Consider the following 9194-nt stretch of genomic DNA (forward strand, 5'->3'; position numbering starts at 1 on the left):
GGAAAATGATAGTGGTGCTGACCAAAAAAAAAAAAAAAATCAGAGCATGCACTAGTAGATAGTTTTGAAAAACCCTGATTATATTTGATGGGCCTCCAATGAAGCAATCTAGTCTGACCAGGCATTCCATACTAAACCCCATGACATTGGGGAATTAGGAAGATCTCAGCCCTGCTCACAACTGGACAGGCTGAGGAAAAACAGCCTATCAAGACCTACTCAGTCACCTGTTTCGGTTTTTTCTTACTGAAATTATTTATGTTTTCATTAACAGTATATTCAGCACTAATTGGCAGCAGGAATTTTGAGTATTTTATACTTTCTAAGAGATTTCATTGACAGAAAAGAAATTACAAGGTAAGCATCTTGGTAAAGGAAGTAACCCAGTTTTCCCAGATTGTGAAATTCTGTTTATGCTAACTATATAATTATTTTTCAATAGTACTTGTAATGTTCAATCTTGGTAAATATATAATTTACCCAGGAGTAGGACAGTGTTGTTTGACTGTGACCTAGTTCTTCCCGTATATCATTTATCAAGTAGACATAATTATGTTAAAACTCTTCTCTATATTCCAACAAAATCAAATGCTGGGAAATGCTTTGAAGCCCATAAGTGATCATAAGTCAAAATAAACATACCTTTTGGTAGAAAAATGATTGTTAAAAGAATCTAGTTTGGTACAGGCACAAAATCCAGTGTTCAAAGTCTGGATTCCAGCCCTAAGCTGATAACGTATTTTGCTCATATTTTCACTGAAAGCAACATGCTAGATCTTTTTTTTTTAATTGCAAAAAATATATTTTGGAAGAACTCACTACGTAAGGTGACAGGATTCCAAAATCAAATTTCATGAAAATGTACATCACCACTTCTTTGTACAATAAGTGAGAAAAATCTGCAATATAGAAGAATAGAGGAAAAGAAATATGGAGGGCCATGGAGAAAGGGGTGGGGGGCCAACCACATCTGTAAGAGCAAACCTGGAAGTCAAGCAGATGCTAGATCTAAAGAGAAATTGTGGAGCTCAACAAAGACACTCCCTTCCATCATAAATCTTATGGTTTAAGGAGTGAGACATATGAAACCATATAGTCACACAAATGATGAAATCTAGGTTTCAATCCAGGCTGTGATGAATAGAATTTGGAAGAAAAGTTTATAATAGAACCTAGCCAGCCTAGGTATACCCCAAACCCTCAGAAAACTGCACTTGATCTGGAAAACGGACATCATGTAACATAGAACTTAAATAACAGGACCCTGCTTTGCTTTTATGGAAAGTTAGAAAATTTTCAAGGATCTGGGCATTCTGAAATCTGTTTCTCAACTTCTTATGACTCTACTTCAGACATACACAACCCACTGACTACACCAAGACTCACATGAAGGCAGGAGAGAGTAAGATGCAATCTGGCTAATTTTGCCATTATTAATATTATCATTATTATTAATAATAATAATCTTAAACTACCTCCACATCTAAAAGAAGCCTAACTCATCAAGTCAATTAAACACGCAATGACAGAAGGCCCTTTACTCAAGCCTTTTGTCTCTGGACATTCTAGTATGTGATCACATTGGTATATGATCTCTTGGTTTGAAGATGATCCACATAAAATGCTCTAGTAAAGGATGGATATGTTAAGATAGATGGCTATCTATCTTTCTAAGCATTTCTAAGCATTTTATAACTATCAGAGTAGAAGATTAAATATAAATAGGATAGTCTAAAAAGGAAAAAAAAATACATAGTAAATTTGAGGGAAAGGAATCCTAAGGACTTTCCCTGTATCCATCAATGGCATAATAGCTGTAGCTAATAGTTAAGAATAGTAAGAACTCTAACAACAAGAACCCTACAAGATCACATAGAAAGGAAACTCACTCCTTCATTGATAATCTGAATTTACTATAGATCACGTAAATACACTAAGTGTTTTCCCTGGATAGAAAACAAGGTTAATTAGATTAAAAGCTGAAATGATCATAAATGTGTATAACAACAAATTACAGCCATAATAGTTAATTTTCCCCTTAAATTATAATGTTCAGAGCCAAAAGAATTAAGTAGAGTGTTTTGAAATTATAAAAATAAATTTTCTGTAAATTAAATTAGCATTTTTTCATAGCCAAATAAAGTCTCTAATATCTGACTTGGAAATAATTGTAATATTTATATTACTAATGAAATCACTAAAAGGATGAGAATGGAATAACATGATTTTTCAAAATAGTGAAAAAATTGGATAATGTGCAGTTTGAAATTGTGACTTACCAACTCTGTCATATTTTAAAATTGTAAAAACAACAAAAACTACAACTGTCCAGTTTATTTTAACATATGAAAATACCTCTAGTACATGAAATTAATGATATTCATTTTAATATGTATACTCTCGGACACCTGGGTGGCTCAATGGGTTAAGCTTCTGCATTCGGCTCAAGGTCCTGGGATCGAGCCCCGCATCAGGCTCTCTGCTCAGCGGGGAGCCTGCTTCCCCCTCTGTCTCTGCCTGTCTCTCTGCCTACTTGTGATCTGTCTCTCTGTCAAATAAATAAAAAAAATCTTAAAATACACACACACACACACACACACACACACACACACAAACACGTTTCTAAAAGTACATTAAATCATGGATAAGAAATATAGAAAAAATAGTAAAAACTGATTCAAGTGACCATGGAGGAGTATTTTTGTATTTGCCATTGTTCTTAAACTTTAATAAGAAACTGCTTCATTTCTACGATTTTTTAATAAATCTCTTATATGTCTGTTATCATTACAGAGAGTCATGAAGAGTGGGAATGAGACAGAAACCACAGATTTCATTCTCCTGGGTTTCTTCCCTGAATTTAAATACATCACAGCTATGGTCTCCATCATTCTCCTGATATACACGGCTGCCTTCACTGGCAACACTCTTCTGATCCTCCTCATTTGGTTTATTTCCATCTCCACACCCCCATGTACTTCCTTCTCAGTCAGCTCTCCTTAATGGATTTGACTTTGACCTCTAGCATTGTCCCCAAAATGGCATTCAACTTCTTCTCTGGATGGCAGAGCATATCATTCCTGGCTTGTGGGACTCAAATATTCTTCTCCCTGATGGTGGCCATTGCAGAATGCATCCTTATAACTCTCATGTGCTTTGATCGTTATGTGGCTATATGCGATCCTCTTCGATACCCAGTCATCATCAACCCTAAGGTTTGCTTGCAGATGATTGCCATGTCTTGGGCTGGAGGGGCACTTACTTCCCTGGGACACACTGCTTTTACCTTGCATTTTAACATCTGCAGCCCCAGAGAGATTCCCCACTTCTTCTGAGAAGTCATGGCGGTGCTTAGGATCGTCTGTGAGGATATCTCAGCCTATGAAAAGGCAGTGGTGATAACAAGCATCCTTGTTCTGCTGCTGCCCTTGTCTCTCATCTTGTCTTCCTATGTTCTCATCTTCCTTGCAGTACTCCGAATGAACTCCCCAGAAGGCAGGAACAAAGCTCTGGCCACCTGCTCCTCTCATCTCTGTGTGGTGGGTCTCTATTCTGGTCCAGGCATGTGCATCTACATGAGACCCGGTTCTGCCAAGACTCCAAGGTTGAGTCAGGGTCTCTTTCTGTTTGGAACTGTCCTCACTCTACTCCTAAACTCACTTGCCTACAGTCTTAGGAACAAGGAAGTTCTAAGTGCTCTGAAAAAGTTACTAGGGAGGTGTCAGTCCTTCAGGTAAATGGCAGAAATCTCACTGTCACCCATAGGCAAAATAGAGATACACCAGCAAAGGGACATTTTGTCAGTTGATTCATCATCATCATCATCATTATCCCTTCAAGATCCTGAAAAATTCAACTCACTTTACTGAGTTTATCTGCAGGGGAAAAAAATGTTTATCCTTTCCTTTCTCCATCTTAAAATTTCTTTCTGATTGTCCTACATTATGTGTTGATGCAGGACAAGGAACTGTGTACATCAATTCTCTTTATGATTCATGCTTGATGGTAATGTACACTTTAGTATTTCCAAGTTTCATGTTGATACCATAAAAAAAGATCAGTGTCTGTATCCCTAAAATGAAAAATAAAAAAATTGACAAGCACATAGATACCTCAGAATAATTCCCTGATAAAATTAATTAATGGGCATGATGATAAATCATCAGGAATCAGATAAATTTACAGTATTGCTTTGCTCCATATATCTAACAGGACTATTAATTCCTCTTACTCTTGTAAAAATAGTCTTCACTCTATGTCAGTGCTTCCAAAGAGTGGATTTCTGATCACTGGTGTTAAAATAATTTGCTGACTTCACAAAATATAGCGCTTTTGTTCTCATCTCAGATTAGCAGAATTAGAATCTGTTAAATTGGGCTCAGGGATCTGACCAGGAGACTGATTAGTGATTGTCATGCTTACCAAGGGTTGTAAGTCACAGAAGTAATTACTGACCTAATTTTCTAGACATGCTTGCTAGATAATTTCCCAGTCTTAAAGTTTCCAGATCTCTTTATAATGTATATAATATAATGGGTTAAGGTGGCTAGGAAAAACCAGTATTATTTTTAAGATAGTAAAAATAATAAACTTTATGTTTTGAATAATTCATAACTTAAAAATTTTGAAGACACAGTAATGAGAAAGTAAAAATAAATTTAAAAAGACTCAGATTTGTGATATAAAACAATGAATAATTGAAAATATTTATAACGATAAAATTTAAAGCATGAGGCATTATAGATGTTTCCAAAATGTTGATATTCTTCAAAAAACTGAAAATACACTATATAATAGAGAGACTGTGGACTCTGAGAAACAAACTGAGAGTTTGGAAGAGAGGAGGTTGGGAGGTTGGGTGAGCCCTGTGTTGTGTATTTAGGAGGGCACGTATTGCATGGAGCACTGGGTGTGGTGCATAAACAATGAATCTTGGAAAACTGAAAAGATAAAAGAAAAAAAAATGAACATTAGGAACTTATTACACATGCTTCTTTTTTTCTAAAAATGACTGAAATAGGGGTGCCTGGGTGGCTCAGGTGGATAAGTGTCTACCATTGGCTCAGGTCATGATTCCAGTGTCCTGGGAGCCTGCTAATCCTGCTGCTTGCTCTCTCTCTCTCTCTCTCTCTCTCTCTCTATATATATATATATATATATATATCTGTTAAATAAATAAATAAATAAAATCATTTAAAATGACTGAAATAACATAAAACCAGTTTTCTAGTGAATAGAAACATTCAGAAGGAGCACTAACATTCTAACAACTTCTCCTTTAAATATCTCAGAAGCCATTAATTCATAGTGTATTACAGAGATACAAAGCTAAGTTCTGGAAAACTTAAAATCTTTATGTCAAATTCCAACTGTTTCAATAATATTAAACATGGCACCTTCAGAATTCCTAGAGGAATGGCTGACGGAATCCTTGAAACTGAGTCAAAATGTCACTTCACTGAAGAATAAAAATTATCTCTAAGCTATCTGAAATAAGAGCAGTGTGCCATTTAATGCATACTATCATGCAATGTTACCACTCAGTTGGTGGTGTCATAACACTATGGTACTCCAAAAGGAATCCACAGATAAGACTGTGTTTAGAAGATCACACTAGGAAAGAAAGGAGAAATACTCAGTGAGGGAAGATAGTCTGACTTGAAGAGTTTCTGTTGAACAATATGTGTTCATAAAGCATGTTATTTATGTTTGACTGTTTTAACTCCATATGTATGTGTTAAGTGTATGTTATGTATGTTACATGTGTGTTTTAGCTTCATATGTATTAACTTCATATATAACTCATGGAAGTGAACATTTTAACCCTGTGAAATTCATGGTGAATAGATTTCCAGATGGACTGGGAAGGCACTCACCTTGGAATTTACACTGTGTGTTTGTGACCCACTATTATTAGAGGGGCACCATTAAATACTGACTTAATCTTTTTTTATATATATATATTTCCTTTCAGCATAACAGTATTCTTTGTTTTTGCAACACACCCAGTGCTCCATGCAATACATGCCCTCCCTAATACCCATCACTTTGTTCCCCCAACCTCCCACCCCCAACCCCTTCAAGACCCTCAGGTTGTTTTTCAGAGTCCATAGTCTCTCATGGTTCACCTCCCCTTCCAATTTCCCTCAACTCCCTTCTCCTCTCCATCTCCCCATGTCCTCCATGTTATTTGTTATGCTCCACAAATAAGTGAAACCATATGATAATTGACTCTCTCTGCTTGACTTATTTCACTCAGCATAATCTCTTCCAGTTATATTTTAAAGGAAATAATTAAGTACATGATCATTCAGAAGAACAATGATCAATCCTAATTAAACCATGATTCTTTCATTTATTTCCATTTTCATAGTCATGATTTTAAATTGCGTTCTTCTAGTTTAACAGCTCTCCAGCATGCATATATTTTGTTGTAGAATGACCAAAAATGTCTTCTATATATAAATAAAATATGTATTTATTTATTTAAATTCAAATAGCTAAGTAATAGTAGGTACATCATTAGTATTTTTTTAATTTTTATTTATTTTTAAATTTATTTTTATTGTTCCAGAATTCATTGTTTATGTACCACACCCAGTGCTCCATGCAATACATGCCCTCCATAATACCCACAACCAGGCTTACCCAACCTACAAACCCCCAACCCTCCAAAACCCTCAAATTGTTTTTCAGAGTCCACAATCTCTCATGGTTTTCCTTCCCCTCCAATTTCCCAAAACTCCTTTCTACTCTCCATCTCCCCATTTCCTCCATGTTATTTCTTATGCTCCACAAATAAGTGAAACCCAATGATAATTGACTCTCTCTGCTTGACTTATTTCACTCAGCATAATCTCTTCCAGTCCCATCCATGCTGATACAAAAGCTGGGTATTCATCCTTTCTGATGTAGTCATAATACTCCATAGTATATATCAACCAAATCTTCCTTATCCATTCATCTGTTGAAGGGCATCTTTGCTCTTTCCATAGTTTGGCAACTGTGGATATTGCTGCTATGAACATAGGAGAACAGATGACCCTTCTTTTCATTACATCAGTATTTTGGGGGGTAAATACCCAGTGGTGCAATTGCAGGCTCATAGAGAAACTCTACTTTTAATTTAAGAAATCTCTACACTGTGTTCCAAAGTGGCTGCACCAACTTGCATTCCCACCAACAGTGTAAGAGGGTTCTTCTTTCTCCACATCCTCTCCAATACATGTATTATACTGTCTTGTTAATTTTAGCCATCCTAACTTGTATAAGGTGGTATCTCATTGTGGTTTTGATTTGAAACTCCCTGATGGCTAGTGATGATGAACGTTTTTTCACGTGTCTATTAGCCACTTGTATATCTCGTTTGGAGAAGTGTCTGTTCATGTGTACTGTCCATTTATTGACATAATTATCTGTTTTGTGTGTGTTGAGTTTGAGAAGTTCTTTGTAGATCCTGGGTATCAGCACTTTGTCTGTATTGTCATTTGTAAATATCTTCTCCCATTTTGTGAGTTGCCTGTTTGTTTTGTTGACTGTTTGCTGTGCAGAAGATTCTGATCTTGATTAAGTAAAAAAATTCATTTTCACTTTTGTTTCCTTTTGCCTTTGGAGACATATCTTGAAAGAAGTTGCTGTGGCCAGTGTCAAAGAGGTTACTGCTTATGTTCTCCTCTAGGATTCTGATGGATTCCTGCTTCACGTTGCTGATAATAATTTCTGATGAGTGTTTCTATTTCCTTGGTGTTAGTTGTGATCTCTCCCTTTTCATTCATAATTTTATTAATTCGAGCCTTCTCTCTTTTCTTTTGGATTAGTTTGGCCAATGGCTTATCACTCTTATCGATACTTTCAAAAAAGGAGCTTCTAATTTCATTGAGGCTTTCTAGTGTATCTCTAGTTTCTATCTCATTGATCTCTGCTCTAATCTTGATTATTTCCCTTTTTGTGTGTGGAGTTGGCTTAATTTGTTATTGATTCTCCAGTTCATTAAGGTGTAAATACAGCTGTTGTATTCTGGATTTTTCAATTTTTTTTTTTTTTGAGGGAGGCTTGAAGGCTATATATTTCCCCCTTAGGACCAAATTATTGTATCCCATAGGTTCTGGACCAAAGGCTCCTAATTCTCATTGGTTTCCATGAATTGTGTAAGTTCTTCAATTGATCCAAGCATTCTTAATCAAGGTGGTTTTTAGCTTCAGGTGTTTGAATTCGTTCCAAACTTTTTCTTGTGGTTGAGCTCCTGTTTCAAAGCATTGTGATCTGAAAATATGCAGGGAATATTTTCAATCTTTTGGTATCTTGAGCCCTGATTTGTGACCCAATATGTGGTCTATTCTGGATAAGGTTCCATGTGCATTCAAAAAGAATGAGTATTCTGTTGTTTTAGGTAGAATGTTCTGTATATATTTATGAGGTCCATCTGGTGCAATGTGTCATTCAATGCTCTTGTTTCTTTGATTTTCTGCTTGGATGATCTGTCTATTACTGAGAGAGGTGTGTTAAGATCCCCTACTATTAATGTATTCATATCAAAATGACTTTTTATCTTGATTAACAGTTGTCTTATGAAGCTGGCTGCTCCCATAGTGTGGCATAAATATTTACAACTGTTAGATATTTTTGGTGGATAAACCCTTTAAGAATGATGCAGTGTTCTTCTGTGTCTCTGACTATGGTCTTTAGTTTAAAGTCTAATTTATCCAATATTAGAATTGTTACCCCAGCCTTCTGTTGAGGCCCAATGGCATGAAAGATGCTTCTTCATCCCTTCACTTTCAGTCTGGATATATCCTTAGGATGTACCCTTATGAATGTGTCCTGTCATTTTATCCGATCTGCAACCCTGTGTCATTTTATGGGTGTACTTAGGCCATTTACATTGAGTGTGATTATTGAGAGATACATTTTTATTGACATCGTGTTACCTTTGAAGTCTTTTTTTCTATAGATTGTCTCCATATATTACTTTTCAGTGATATTCTTGTGTTTTTTCCTCTTTTATAGAACCCTCATTAATATTTCCTGCAGTGTCAGCTTGGTGGTCACATACTCTTTTAAACCTTACTGGTCTTGGAGGCCCTTTATCTCTCTATCCATTTTGAATGTCATATTGCTGGATAAGGTATTATTGGCTGCATTTTCTTCACATTTAGTGCCCTGAATATGTCTTGCTTGCCCTTTCTGGTTTGCCA

The 9194-nt window shown here is 35.9% G+C and overlaps 1 pseudogene; it reads left to right on the forward strand.

Annotated features, from left to right (window-relative positions):
* The first annotated feature begins 2799 nt into the window (after window positions 1–2799).
* Window positions 2800–3737, forward strand: LOC123936596 (annotated as a pseudogene).
* The last annotated feature ends 5457 nt before the right edge of the window (window positions 3738–9194 follow it).

The sequence above is a fragment of the Meles meles genome, unplaced genomic scaffold, assembly GCF_922984935.1.
Source record: "Meles meles unplaced genomic scaffold, mMelMel3.1 paternal haplotype, whole genome shotgun sequence".
In the NCBI taxonomy this organism is placed as follows: domain Eukaryota; kingdom Metazoa; phylum Chordata; class Mammalia; order Carnivora; family Mustelidae; genus Meles; species Meles meles.